Source organism: Odocoileus virginianus, chromosome 10, assembly GCF_023699985.2.
Source record: "Odocoileus virginianus isolate 20LAN1187 ecotype Illinois chromosome 10, Ovbor_1.2, whole genome shotgun sequence".
Classification (NCBI taxonomy): domain Eukaryota; kingdom Metazoa; phylum Chordata; class Mammalia; order Artiodactyla; family Cervidae; genus Odocoileus; species Odocoileus virginianus.
This window is the reverse complement of record NC_069683.1, coordinates 58237497-58253420: the sequence shown is the minus strand read 5'-3', so window position 1 is coordinate 58253420 and position 15924 is coordinate 58237497. Positions and strand designations below refer to the sequence as shown.

The 15924-nt window shown below is 38.2% G+C and overlaps 1 pseudogene; it reads left to right on the top strand.

The window, feature by feature from the left end:
• Window positions 1–2643: 2643 nt before the first annotated feature.
• Window positions 2644–14672, top strand: LOC139037192 (small nuclear ribonucleoprotein G pseudogene; annotated as a pseudogene).
• The last annotated feature ends 1252 nt before the right edge of the window (window positions 14673–15924 follow it).

The following is a 15924-nucleotide window of genomic DNA, read 5'->3' as shown; positions in this document are numbered from 1 at the left end:
TCCTCTGCCTTTTTTAAATCTAACTTGAACATCTGGAAGTTCTCAGTTTACATACTGTTGAAGGCTCTCTTGGAGAATTTTGAGCATTACTTTACTAGTGTATGAGATGAGTGCAAATTGTATGGTAGTTTGAACATTCTTTGTCATTGCCTTTTCTTGGTATTGGAATGAAAACTGACTTTTTCTAGTCCTGGGCCACTGCCAAGTTTTCCAAATTTGCTGGCATATTGAGTTCAACACTTTCCCAGCATCATCTTTCAGGGGTTGAAATAGCTCAACTGGATTTCCATCACCTCCACTAGCTTTGTTCCTAAGGCCTATTTGAATTCACATTCCAGGATGTCTGGCTCTAGGTGACTGATCACACCATCGTGGTTATATGAGTCATTAAGATTTTTTTGTATAGCTCTTCTGCATATTTTTGCCTTCTCTTCTGAATATCTTCTGCTTCTGTTAGGTCCATACCATTTCTGTCCTTTATTGCACCCACTTTGCATGAAATGTTCTCTTAGCACCTCTAATTTTCTTGAAGAGATCTCTATTCTTGCATTCTACTGTTTCCCTTCATTTCTTCACAGTGATCACTTAGGAAGGCTTTCTTATCTCTTCTTGCTATTCTTTGGAACTCATGTTCAGATGGATATATCTTTTTCTCCTTTGCCTTTCACTTTTCTTTTCTCAGTTCTTTGTAAGGCCTCCTCAGACAATTATTTTGCCTTTTTGCATTTTCTCTTCTTGGGGATGATTTTGATCACCACTTCTTATACAATGTTACAAACTTCTATCCATCATTCTTCAGGCATTCTAGTTATCAGATCTAATCCCTTGAATCTATTTATCACTTCCACTGTATAATCATAAGGGATTTGATTTAGGTCATACCTGAATGACCTAGTGGTTTTCCCTACTTCCTTCAATTTAAGTCTGAATTTTGAAATAAGGAGTTCATGATCTGAGCCATAGTCAACACCTGGTCTTTTTTTCACTGACTGTATTGAACTTCACCATCTTTGGCTACAAAGAATATAATCAATCTGATTTCAGTACTGATCATCAGGGGTATTGGCTGTCACCACTTGGTGATGTCCATGAGTAGAGTCATCTCTTGCATTGTTTGAAGACAGTTTTTGATATGACCAGTGAGTTCTCTTAGCAAAACTCTGTTAGCCTTTGCCCTGATTCATTTTGTACTCCAAGGCCAAACTTGCCTGTTCCTCCAGGTATCCTTTGACTTCATCCTTTTTAATTCCAGTCCCTTATGAGGAAAAGGACATCTTTATTTGGTTTTAGTTCTACAAGGTCTTATAGGTCATCATAGAACTGTTCAACTTCAGCTTCTTCAGCATTTGTGATTGGGGCGTAGATTTGGATTACTGTGATATTGAATGGTTTGCCTTTGAAATGAACAGAAATAATTCTGTTGCTTTTGAGATTGTACCAAGTAGTACAATTTGGACTCTTTTGTTGACTCTTAGGGCTACTCCATTTCTTCTAAGGGATTCTTGCTCTCAGTGGTAGATATAACTCAGTCATCTGAATTCAATTCACCCATTCCAGTCCATTTTAGTTCACTGATTCCTAAAAAATCAATGTTCACTCTTACCATCTCCTGTTGACCACTTCCAATTTACCTTGATTCATGGACCTACATTCCAGGTTCCTATGCAATATTATTCTTTACAGCATCAGAATTTACTTCCACCACCAACCACATCCACACCTGGGGGCTGTTTTTGCTTTGACTCAGCCTCTTCATTCTATCTGAAGCTATTTCTCCTCTCTTCTCCAGTAGCATATTGGGCACCTACCAACCTGGGAAGTTTGTCTTTCAGTGTTATATTTTTTTGCCTTTTACAGCATTCATGGGGTTCTCAAGCCATGAACACTGAAGTGTTTTGCCATTCCCTTCTCCAGTGGACCACATTTTGTCATAACTCTCCACCATGACCTCTCCATCTTGGATGACCCTACATGTCATAGCTCATAGTTTCATTGAGTTAGACAAGGATGTGATGCAAGTGATCAGTTTGATTAATTTTCTGATTGTGCTTTTCATTCTGTCTGCCCTCTGATGGATAAGGATAAGAGATTTATAGAAGCTTCCTGATGGGAGGGACTGGTTGTAGGGGAATCTGGGTCTTGCTCTGATGGGCAGGGCCATGCTCACTAAATCTTTAACCCAATTTTCTGTTGATGTGTGAGACTGTGTTCCCTTCCTTTAGCTGGCCTAGGCCAAACTATGGCAGGAATGATGGTGATAATGGTGACCTCTTTCAAAAGGGTCTATGCCAGGACTGTTGTATTCAGTGTCCCCGACCACACAGCAGGCCACTGTTGATCAACGCCTCTGCCAGACATTCCTGGACACTGACAGGCAAGTCTGGCTCAGTCTCTTGTGAGGTAATTGCTCCTTTCTCCTGGGTCCTGGTCCGCACAAGGTTGTTTTTTGTGCTCTCCAAGAGTCTGTTTCTCCAGTCTGTGGACATTCTGTAATCAAATCCCATTGGTCTTCTTATTCCCTGGGGGTTCTCAGTCCCTTTGGAAGATCCCCAGGTTGGGAAATCTGTTGTGGGCTCTAGAACTCTCACAACAGTTCTAGAACTTCTTTGGTATAATTATTCTCCAGTTTGTGGGTTGTCTGCTCGGAGGCTCTATGGTGGGGCTCACACACTGCACTCCCCAGGTCTGCTGCAGCCAGAGCCCCTGTCCCCTCAGCAGGCCACCGCTGACCTGTGCCTCTGCAGGAGACACTCAAACACTCTAAGGCAGGTCTGACTCAGTCTCTTGTGAGGTCTCTGGTTCCTGGTGCACAAAAGGTTTCCTTTGAGCCCTCTGAGCATCTTTAGTGGGCATGGGGCTTGATTCTAAATGCAATTTCGCCTCTCTTACTGTTTCATTGGGGCTGCCCTTTGCCCTTGGACATGTGGTATCTTTTGTGTGTGTGTGTGTGATCCATCATTCTCCTGTCAATGGTTGTTCAGTGATTAGTTGTAAATTTGGAGTTCTCACAGGAAAAGACAAGCGCACGTTCTTCTAATCCCCGTCTTAGGTTAGCTGATTTAAGACTACTTTTCTTCTTGTTTCTCAGTGCTTTTAATTTTATATCCTATATTATCTATTTTAAATAATGATGTAATAATTTCTGTGCTTTGATGAGTACTCACCTGGTAACGTTTATATTGCTTTATTTCTGACATTTCTATATAATTTTGTTTTATATGTGTTTCTCTAAATTGCATGTAGCTAAATTTTAAAAATGGTCTAAGTGTATATATTTGAATAGATAGGTTCAACTTATATTTCTGAGATTATTCTGAAATACTTATAACATTTTTGTATTTTCTACATTTTCCCTTTTTTCCCTTTCTTACTTGTTTATATAAAGTTGTTCTGTTTTTGTTTTTATTTTTCCCTCTATTGACTTGGAAATTCTATCTTCCATTTTTATTCTTTGAAAGATTAACCCAATAATCTAAATACATATTTAGACATACATTTTCTATTAAACCTAAATTTACTCAACATCTCAATCTTCCTTCTAAATAAGAAAAGAACACTATAGATCCTCTCATTCCCTCTGATATCCTCTAGCATCCAGGTAATAATTATTGTTTCTTTAGTTCTCTGTTTTAATGTCAACAGTACTGTTCTTATTGTCATTACTATTATTTATACAACCAACACTTACTTACATTTATTAAGATATTTTCCAGATTATAGGCACACTTAGTATTCTTGCATTACACTTCATCCTTCCCTTCTTTTCTTGCTGAAATTCGTCTTTGAATAATTCTTCCAATAAGAGTCGGTTTCAATATTGAATTTTTTTCATTAACAATTCTTTTCTGAAATAGCAAACTTTCTTGGTCCTCATATACCTAAAATGTGCTTTCTTTAGACTTCCCTGTTAAATGATCTTTTTGCTGAGTATCAAATTTTATGTTTACATTTATTTTTTCTTAGTGCTTTAAAACAATAACTGCATTGCTGTCTGGCTTCTATTGTTATGACTGAGGAGTAGGCTATTGACCTGGTTGATATATCCTGCAGGTAGTCTGAAATCTTCCATATTTCTTTTACATTTTTTACATGTCATTGTCTTTGCATTATGGGATATTTCTTCTGTTCTGTCTTTCAATTCATAAAGTCCCTCTTTCATTCTTTAAAAGCTATTATTTAACCCATCCATTATATTTTTAAATTTTGTGATCACACTTTATTTCCAAGATTACCAATAACTTTTTTCATGCTACTTTCATGCCGCTTTCATAAATTCCTAATCTTGTTTTATGGATGATAATTTTGCTTTTCAGGGATTATTGCTTGGGGCAGTAGGGTGGGTTAAGGGTTGGTTGGTTGATCTGGGGGACAGTTTTAAGCTTTAAGGCCCTTCCAGATCATTTTGTTAGCTCTCTTTTTTTGTTGTGAATCTTTTTACTTATGGACTTTATTGATGACATTTTATGATACCAAGTGTCCTTGTGTTCTTTTTTCTTGAGAGAATATCTTCAGTGTAGAGTTCCTTCTATGTCTGGCTTGCATGTAAGGCAGAGTCATCCTTGCTTCACCAGTTTTCTGGCCTCAAACCAAGTCACATATTGCAGTCTTGTCTTGGGATTCTCACTTATTCAGGTGGTCGAGTTACAGCCACTCTATGTTATTCAAGCTCAAATTCCAGTCTCACACAGAAACCTGTTTCAACTACCAGATTTTGACAGAAGTAAGTTTCAGATGGGTAAGTAAATGTATTTCCTTTGTCTTTCAACACAGAACACAGTTGATATTTGAGAGCAAAGCAAATAATACTTGTTCTCCATAATGAAGAAGAAAACTTCATCCTCATCATGACAGAGGCATATTTAGCTCTTGCTCTTATAAACACATTGAAGTCTTCATCCTCTTTCCAGTCGCAGCTTCCTGAAAACTATGTACCTTCAGGCTCTGATTACCTTTGTAGCTTCCTTCTCTATCATGGATAGAGAAACCTGTATGCAGGTCAGGAAGCAACAGTTAGAACTGGACATGGAACAACAGACTGGTTCCAAATAGGAAAAGGAGTATGTCAAGGCTGTATATTGTCACCCTGCTTATTTAACTTATATGCAGAGTACATCACGAGAAACGCTGGGCTGGAAGAAGCACAAGCTGGAATCAAGATTGCTGGAAGAAATATCAGTAACCTCAGATATGCAGAAGACACCACCCTTATGGCAGAAAGTGAAGAGGAACTAAAAAGCCTCCTGATTAAAGTGAAAGAGGAGAGTGAAAAAGTTGGCTTAAAGCTTAACATTCAGAAAACTAAAATCATGGCATCTGGTCCCATCACCTCATGGGAAACAGATGGGGAGACAGTGGAAACAGTGTCAGACTTTATTTTTGGGGGCTCCAAAATCACTGCCGATGGTGACTGCAGCCATGAAATTAAAGGACACTTACTCCTTAGAAGGAAAGTTATGACCAACCTAGACAGCATGTTAAAAAGCAGAGACATTACTTTGCCAACAAAGGTCTGTCTAGTCAAGGCAATGGTTTTTCCAGTGGTCATGTTTGGATGTGAGAGTTGGACCGTGAAGAAAGCTGAGTGCCGAAAAATTGATGCTTTTGAACTATGGTGTTGGAGAAGACTCTTGAGAGTCCCTTGGACTGCAAGGAGATCCAACCAGTCCATCCTAAAGGAGATCAGTCCTGGGTGTTCATTGGAAGGACTGATGCTGAAGCTGAAACTCAGTACTTCGGCCACCTCATGCGAAGTGTTGACTCATTGGTAAAGACCCTGATGCTGGGAGGGGTTGGGGGCAGGAGGAGGAGGGGATGACAGAGGATTAGATGGCTGGATGGCATCACCGACTCAATGGGCATGAGTTTGAGTCAACTCCGGGAGTTGGTGATGGACAGGGAGGCCTGGCATACTGCAATTCATGGGGTCGCAAAGAGTTGGACACGACTGAGCGACTGAACTGAACTGAACACATATATATGACAATATTTTGTCCCTCATTCTTAAGTATTTAGAACAGAAGCTGGAGATTTCTGCATGTACTCATTCTGTCATACTGACCCAGAAATTTTGATTCTGTTTTTTAAATAAATTATTACTAAACAACAAAAACTAAAATCCTTTGAACTTAGTGATCAAGACACTTGATGTAGGGGGTAAGTGAATCATTTTTTTCAGTTCTCTCTTTAGGTTTTATATCATTGTATGGATGACTGTGATAATAACTGTCATCATAGTGACATCCAATATGTTCAAATTATGTGGCTTCTTTAAAGCACTTGACATGCACTGTTCCTGGAAGAATAAATATAGTTTGTACTTTTATCTCCATTTTTCAAATGAGGAAAACTAAATGAATCAGACAACTAGTTAAATGATTAACCCAGGATGGAGTCTTACCTTTTACATATGAAAGCAATATTTAAGGTCAATATTTAAGGACATGTCCCATATCAAGTGCTCATTTAACTAGATAAATGATTCCCAAACTTTTAAACAAAATGTTTTCATACCTTCAAATGAATTCATTTAAATTGTTGTGAAAATTAAATCCATTTTTTTCAGAGTTGAAGGATTACACTCAAACTAACTATGCAAGTAAAAGACAAGATTTCTTTTCTTTCCTCCCCTTGCTCAGTAACCACATCTCTCTGGCAGCATCAACTAAGAAAGTCAAGCACCTATATATCTCAGTGAAAAATGTCCCTTAGGGCTTCCCAACTGAATCTCCAGATCTAGAGTTGAACAGATTTTTTAATTTCAGATTCACCTTCAATACAAAAACTGTTACCGTGAACTGACTTTTATGTCTTAGTGTACTTGAGGAAGTAATAAAGTAATTCTGTATTTTCTATCCAGAGCTGAATCAGTATGCTTCCAAACAACTGAATGTAAAACACTGGTAGTCAGCTGTTGAATTCCATGTCCCCTTATTTACTTCCAGTATTTCCTGGAAATGTAGAGGAAAATGTTGATGACTGTTTCAGATTCTCTCAGGAGCTAGTTCCAAGGGCTAGTGGTTCTAGCCATGTTGTTGGTGGCAGTGTTCTTAGAACACTTCCCCTCAAATAGGAGACAAGCAGAACTTGCTTCATCTGGGGGTGGGTTTTCTGCAGGAAGAGAGGCACAGATGATCAGAGTTAGACAACAGAAAATTAACTATACTGCTAGCCCCTGGAGAAGGAAATGGAAACCCACTCCAGTATTCTTGCCCGGCAGTCTTACAGTCCATAAGGTCAAAAGAGTTGGATGTGACTTAGTGACTAAAGAAAGAAAAGAAATAAGTTCATATTATATTAAATATGATAGCATCAACAAATATTTGACAAATTGTAATAAACATTATGCATTCAGTCCATAGTCTATGCTTCACATGAAGAAGTCACAAACCTTAGTGGTAACTCCATAGCACCCAGGCTTTGATGTTATCTACATCATTCATGGAACATCCTTATTCCCTTAAATTTTCACCATCAGTATTAAATACATAATGAAACTCTATCTGAACTTCTCAAAGAATTAGAAGAGTCCTGATATGATGGTGATGAAATGTAAGATGGATCATTCAATGGGAATATAGATATATAAATATTTTCTACTAACCTTCTTATAATTCCTAGAAGATAATAAAGACAAAATCAAATTAAGATTTAAAGAAGAAAAACATTAGACAAGAAGGGAGATAAGACAAAAGATATACAATCTATTGTCACACTTTTAAGGCTGATAAGTTTTCAATTCTACTAATTATTAAAAGATGTTAGAGAATTTTTTCTTTTCAGTGAAGCCTGTCCCTGAACAGAGAGGAAGATCTTGCTGATACAGGCCAGTATTTCCTTTTGTGAATATAACATGACTATATGGTCTGGGGTTCATATTTTTAAAACTACTTATATAATAAATCTTCACAGGTTGCAACAAACTATAATTACTAGCTAGAACTATTTCTACACACATTTTTTAGCAAATGAGTAGCTTTATTCTCTATTTAAGAGTAAAACTGAGATGAAATGTTTGTATCACTCATTTCAGCTAGCATTATTTTATTTAAATAATACTAACTTTTCCAAATATAAAAGTAATATATGCATGCTGTGGGCTTCCCTGTTGAATCGGCAGTAAAGAATCTGCCTGCAATCTGGGAGACCTGGGTTCTATCCCTGGGTTGGGAAGGTTCCCCTGGACAAAGGAATGGCTACCCACTCCAGTACTGCCTGGAGAATTCTATGGACAGAAGAGCCTGGTGGGCTACAGTCCAAGGGGTCACAAAGAGTCAGACACAATTGAGTGATACAAACACACACACATGCATATTGTAGGAAAAGAGAGAAATGTTAGGAGGAAAAAATTAAGTACAAAATAGCAACATTAGCCACTATCAATATTTTGTGACAGACATAGGGTTCAATCACAGGTTTGATTCCATGGTGTAAGTTCTGAACCCTTACGCGATCTACTTGCTAATTTCCTGGCTTCAGCTGAAGTTCAAGATACAGTAATAGAAATAGCATATCTTCACCTCAATTTAAAAGTTTTCTGGTCTTCTGGATTAAGACAGAGAGATACAACATATGCATATAATTTTGTTGTCTCTCAAAATCCTTCTAAAATGACAGTAGAGGGACTTTTTTAAAGCATAAATCCATAAGGATGATAAGAATCAAAGAGAAGAAAGCAGCAAGTAAGTTTTGGAAGCTGTGGTGCAAAAGGACTGCTGTAACCAATTTAGCAAAACTAAGAAAGCTGAATCTCAAACTAGTAGTAGGGAAAGCCAAGCGTTCATCTGATTTATACTGTACAGATTGGTGGCAGTGGGGATAGCTAAAATAAGATAACTAGTTCAGAGCCTTTCAAGAGATTGCTAGGTCCCAAAGATCCCTCCCTTCCCTTAACCTTAACACAGCTAACAACTATTCTTCCCCAACCTGAGCAGAGACTACAGTTTTATTCCTTGAAGAGACTCTCTGGACTGGGAAACCAATGGCACAATTAAAGATTGAAGAAGCCTACTGAAAGGGTGGATTTAAATAAACATACATCTGAACAGTGAACCCATATCCCACCCCAGGTGTCTTCCCCTACTCAGATTCCATTAAGAGTGGAATATAAGCCTTCACATGTAGCTCTGGGCAACGGATTGGAAAAGCCTTCTCTGAGGAATCTGAGCAGCCCAAGGGGAAAAGATACTGACATTGGAATTCCCCCAGTGAAAAGTCCCTAACAGCTCATCTTACACAGAAGCGCACAATCAACAAGCTTCACCCATGTACTCAGAGCGTCTTAGCGGCTTTTAGTCCTACATACTTAAAAGATTATCAGAAAATGTGGAAGTTAAAGTTCAATACAGACAGAAGAAATGCAATCTTAAGTAAACAGAAATTGTGCAGGGAATACATTCAAAGAGGAAGTAATTATATTGGCTTCCAACTTGTCATCAGCAATATTGGAAGAGAGAAGGCTTCCAATTACTTCAAAGTTCTGAAGAAAAACTGTATCCATCTCAGAATTCCATCCTCAGGCTAGTGAAAAAGTAAAATAAACATGTTTTCAGGGGATTCCCTTGTATCCACTGGTTAGGACTCTGCTCTTTCACTGCTGAGAGCCCTGTATGAAATTTTTGCTGCAAATGGAAATTCCAGTTTTGTCATGAAACAACCCCTTTAATGGTTTATCTTTTACTCTTTGTAACTCTGTATTTCTTTTCACTAATTGTCTCCATAAAAGCTCTGTGTAATGGTGTGTGTTTTGATTTATGAGAATTCTTCTAGCCTTTATTTCATGTGCATTTTTTTCTTACCTTGTTATTCTCCTTGGCAGATGCTTGTATTAATATTTGACCCATGCAAGAGATGTTCAGCCAAAGATAGCCCTCAGTCAGATTGTGGCCTGAGACAGATGGTGAGGCCCAGTCTATGCCTTGGAGAACTCAGATTACATTTCCAGGGTGTTCTCATATGACAGCTGTGTGCCTTTGATCAAAACACTGAGAAACACAAGCCCTCACGTCCTCCTCAGCACAAAAACAGCCAAGACCTTGTTCTCTTGAATCAAGGAAATGCAATTTCCCCATAAATTTTCATATGTAGTAAATACCTACACTTGCAGGGGTGCTGCAGAGATGCAGGATGACATGGGTCAGACAGAAAGAAGACCTCTGCAAGAGAGGGAAGGGGCTTCAGGAGGGTGTTTCCCAACGTGCCTGCTATACCATCCATACCAATAATAGTGTTTGGCACATACTTGGGGATTATTAAATACTGTTGAATAAACATGCTGATGCTCTGCCTGGCATGTCCTTTGCTTTTCCCAGATTGAGACATTTCTGCTCATCCTTAATGTCCAATTTACTGATCTCTTATACAACTTTCTGAGACCCCTTCAAACCCTTTCCTCTATATACATTGCATTTTGAACAGATTTCTGATGCTTGTTCTTATAATGCAGCATTGCAGTTATTTGATTGCCTGTCTATCCTCCTGGTCTTCCCATGTGGCACAAGTAGTAAAGAACCCGCCTACCAATGGAGAGGATGTAAGAGAGGTGGGAAGATCCCCTGGAGGAGGACATGGCAACCCACTCCAGTATTTTTGCCTGGAGAATCCCATGGACATAGGAGCCTGGCGGGCTACAGCCCATAGGGTCACAAAGAGTCAGACATGACTGAGGTGACTTAACAAGTCATGCTATCCTCCCTATGAGACTTTTAATTCCTTGAGAGCTTACAGCTTTGAGTTATTTATCTCTGTATTCATGCTGCCTAGCATGGTGTCTGATTATTTATTTATTCTTTATTCAACAGAATTGAAGTGCCCACTATGTTCCAGGCACCAGTATGGCCTTTTGGGATAAAGCAGTGAACAAGACATGAAACTTACATGCCCCCCAGGCTTACATTCTATTAACGGTTGAAGACAATTCAAATCACAGTGATAAGTGCAATGATGACAGTCCTGAGTGCATTATTGGAGAACATGGGAAGGGCATCATGCTCAAAATTTGAGAGATCTGGAAAAGCCTACAAAAGAAGACTTCCCAGAAAAGCAAAGAATATCTGAAGAATAGATTGAAGTTAGCTAGGAAGGGTGGAAATGAGTGCTTCAAGAAGTACAGCGAGTTTGGGAAATGGAAGAAGGATAAAAGAACAGAATAATAAGAAAGGAAAGGAAAAAAGAAAGGAAGAAACAGATGAAAAAGAAGAAGGGAGGAATGGAAGAAGTGATGAGAGGGGAAAGGAAGGGATGCTATATTATCTTATTTGCCTTGTACTACTTTTTCTTCCAATGGCGGCCACTGGTGGGGATCCAAGGGTGATCCCCACCCTTCTCATTTGGGGGATCTGACATCCCCAGTCACAGAATCACAAGCAATTTTAGAGTATAAAGGGCTTTCAATACCAAGTTCTATCCCTCTTATTCTACAATTATGAAAACTGAGAACTTCACTATTGTTCAGTAGCTCAGTCATGCCCAACTCTTTGTGACCCCATGATCTGAAGAATGCCAGGCTTCTGTGTCCTTCACTATCTCCCAGAGTTTGCTCAAACTCTTGTCTGTTGAGTTGATGATGCCATCCAACCATCTGATCCTCTATTGTCCCTTTCTCCTCCTACCCTCAATCTTTCCCAGCATCAGGGTCTTTTCAAATGAGTTGGCCCTTCACATCAGGTGGCCAAAGTATTGGAGCTTCAGCTTCAGTATCAGTCCTTCCAGCGAATATTCAGAGTTGATTTCCTTTAGGATTAACTGGTTGGATCTCCTCGCTGTCCAAGGGACTTTGAAAAGTCTCCTCCAACACCACAGTTCAAAAGCATCAATTCTTCAGTGCTCAGCCTTCTTTATGGTCCAACTCTCACATCCCTACACAGCTACTGGAAAAACCATAGCTTTGACTAGTCAGACTTTTGTTGCCAAAGTGACGTCTCTGCTTTTTAACATGTTGTCTAGGTTGTTCACAGCTTTGCTTCCAAGGAGCAAGCGTCTTTTAATTTTCATGTCTATAGTCATCCTCCGCAGTGATTTTGGAGCCCAAGAAAATAAAGTCTGTCAATGTTTCCATTGTTTCCCCATCTATTTGCCATGAAGTGATGGGATCAAATGCCATCTTAGTTTTTTGAATGCTGAATTTTAAACCAGCTTTTTCACTCTTCCCTTTAACCTTCATCAAGAGGCTCTTTAGTTCTTTGCTTTCTTCCATTAGGGTAGTGTCATCTGCATATCAGAGGTTATTGATATTTAAATTAATAATAGCAACATTCTGCTTTTATCTCTTATGTCACCCCTATCCAGTTTGATCCCAATAGCACCGTGAAGCAGGATCTTTTTTTTTTTTTACATATGAGGAAACTGAGGCTCAAGTGGAATTAGTGGTATAGTTGGAAGCCAAGTCTGGTGTCATATCCATTGCTCATTCCATCACACTTCAATTCCTCTTCCAAAGTCACACTGTCAGAAACAGAGCCAGCAGTAGTCTTGACTCCTTATCCAAAACTCCTTCCAGAAGGCAAGAGTGTCCTGACACCTGATATGGACTGATCACTCCTAATTATCACAGTATGTCCCAATTACAAGAACACTTGTGCTGAATGACTCATTCCCCAATAGCCACAGGGACATTGGAATAATGAGGGTTTGCTTCTATACTCACAGAGGTATGTATAAGGAGGTTCACTCAAAATTTTTAAAAAGCAAATTTCTGAATGCTATGTACTATGCTTACATTTTGACAAGTTAAAATAATTGCATAATATTTGATACATATGTAAAAGCAAAGTGTGAAAGTATGGATGGAATGAATACCAAATTCATAATAATTGTTTCCACTAGGAAAGAACAGGAATAAGATAAGAGAAAGTAACATAGCATCTTCAATTTCATTGTGCTTTTTCTTCTTAAAAATTTTAAAAAATCTGAACCCCAAACTTAAAGATATTTTATAATTCTTTGTTCATTTCTGCAACAGATTTATTTTTCTAAGCATTTTAATAAGCCTGAAATTTCACATGTAAGCTTCAAGTACTTCTTCCACTCCAGACAACATTTCCAGTTTTCTCATCTGTTATAGAAGAAAAGATACGTTAGATTATTTCTAAGAGCCCTTTCAGCCTTGACACTCAAGCTTCCTTCAAAATCTCAAAGGCTTTAAAGAGATTATAGATAAGTAACCTTTTGTTTAAGTAAATTCTGGAAAGGCACTAAGAATACACTGTCAGCTATTTCAAGGGAAATAAGTTCTGAAGCTTTTTTTAACTATGAATGCTTTTTTTCTTTTCATAGTAGCTTTATCCCGGAGGCATTCCCCAGAGGCATTAGTGTCTTATCTATTTATATTCTGGGAACCCTGTCTAAATTAAGCTTCCACACAAGGTTTATGTGGTGATGGGTTCTGGCCATTCTGCTTCTCTCTATATATCTCAAGCCTTGTCATGAAGCTTTATTATCACTAATTCTTGTATCAAAAACTAGGCTTAGAGGTTTGGTGACCAGAAGTTGACCACAAAAGGAGAACTTGTGATCTATACAGGTTTAATAATGGGACAGAATATTTGCAATCAGGATGGCCCCACCAAATTTTCAGTCTTGTGGGAGACTGAATGAATCTGTTAGATTCCAATTAGGTTGAATGGGTAGACTGGCAGAACCAAGGGTTTTATACATAATCAAGCTGTTCTTCAAGTGCACACAAGCACTTCCAAAGTAATACTAGAGAGAAGTTTCAACCAAAATAGAACTAGGAAAACATCAGCAAAACGACTGATAATGAATATTTAATGTATTTCATTACAGAACTAAGAATTAAACAAGGGTTAATAAACATGTAGAAAAATAGTATGTGGACAAAATTTGCAATAGTCAAAACATGGAAACAACTCATGTGCATCAATGGATGAATGGATACAGAAGAGAAGATATGGTACATATTGATATATACAATGGAATACTACTCAGTCATAAAAGGGAGGAAATGTGGCCATTTGTGACAATATGGATGGACTGTAATGGCAATATATTAAATGAAAGACAAAGACAAATATTATCTCACTTACATGTGGAATCTGAATAAAACAAACTCATAATACAAAAGAACAGACTGGTGGTTGCCAAAGGCAGAGGATGAAAGGTGGGCAAAATTGGGTGAAGCAGGTCAAAATTAACAAACTTCCAGTAAAAAAAATTAAGTAAGTCTTGGGGCTATAATGTACATCATGGTGACTCTAGTTAATAATGTGTGTGGGAGACGCAAAGCCCCAGGCCTGCCACCGAAGCGTGAGGGACCACTTGAATTCCATTTGGAGGCTTCTTTGGGCTCGTAGAGTAGACATCATGAGCAAAGCACACCCTCCTGAGCTGAAGAAATTTATGGACAGGAAGTTATCATTGAAATTAAATGGTGGCAGACATGTCCAAGGAATATCGCGGGGATTTGATCCCTTTATGAATCTTGTGATAGATAAATGTGTGGAGATGGCAACCAGTGGACAACAGAACAATATTGGAATGGTGGTAATACGAGCAAATAGTATCATCATGTTAGAAGCCTTGGAACGAGTATGAGCAATGGCTGTGTTCACCAGAGAAATCAACTGTTTTCATGTGTCCCCTTCTCCACATTTTACTACCAGAAAAATTGGGTTGTGTACATTTTCTTACTGAGCTTTTTTGTTAAATAAATTTTTGTAATAAAAAAAAATTGTGTGTGTGTATGTGCTCAGTCATGTCTGACTCTTTGTAACCCATGGACTGTAGCCCACCAGGCTCCTCTGTCCATGGAATTTTCCAGGCAAGAAAACTGGAGTGGGTTGTCATTCCCCTCTTCAGGGGATCTTTCTGACCCAGGGATCAAACCTGAGTCTCCTGCATCTCCTTCTTTTGCAGACATAGTCTTTACAGTAGTGCCACCAATTAAGTTGTTAATAATACTATTCTGGATATTTTAAAGTTTCTAAAAGAGGAAATGTTAAAAGTTTTCATCACAAGAAAAAAATTGCAACTGTGCGGTGATGAATGTCACCTAGATTTATTATGGTGATCACTTCACAGTATTTACAAATATTGAATCGTTATGATGTACACCTGAAACTAATACATTATATGTAAATTTATCTCAATTTTAAAAAGAAACAAAGATAACTATTACAACTATTGATACAAACTTTCCTAAATACTAAAAGAAAGATTTTCAAATAGTAAAGAAACACAGAAAGTATAATACATACAATAAAGGAATGATTTCCAGGAAATAACATTAAGTGGAAAAAGATAAACACTAAAGAGTATGCATAGCATGCTAATTTCTGTGTTAGAAGAGGGGAGATAAAAAAGCATTCTTTTGCAAAAAAACAAACAAACAAACACAGGAAAGATAACCAAAAAACATTGAAATTGATTACAGATCTTCCTTGATTTACAGTAGGGTTACATCTCAATATGGCAACCCACTCCAGTACTTTTGCCTAGAAAATCCCATGGACGGAGGAGCCTGGTGCAGGCTACTGTCCATGAGGTCACAAAGAGTCGGACACGACTGAGCGACTTCACTTCACTTTTACATCTCAATAAACCCATAATAAATTGGGCAAAATCATCTAAAATGAAGCCTATTTTATGAAGTGTTGAATATTGTGTAATTTATTGAATTCTGTGTTGAAAGTGGAAAACAGTAGTTGTTAATGTATCAGGTGTTTCCCCTTGGGATCATAGGGCTGACTCCAAAGGCAGCTCACTGTCACTACCCAGAACCATGAATTCAAGCTGCATATTGCTGACTGGAAAAAGATCAAAATTTGAAGTACATTTTCTACTGAATGCATACCTATCTCACACCATCAAAAATCTTTAATGGATACATTGTAAGTTGGGGACATACAAAGTGTGGAGAGAAGAGAGGAGGAATGGATAGGAAGGTGACTGATACTTCTCTCAGTATAGTTT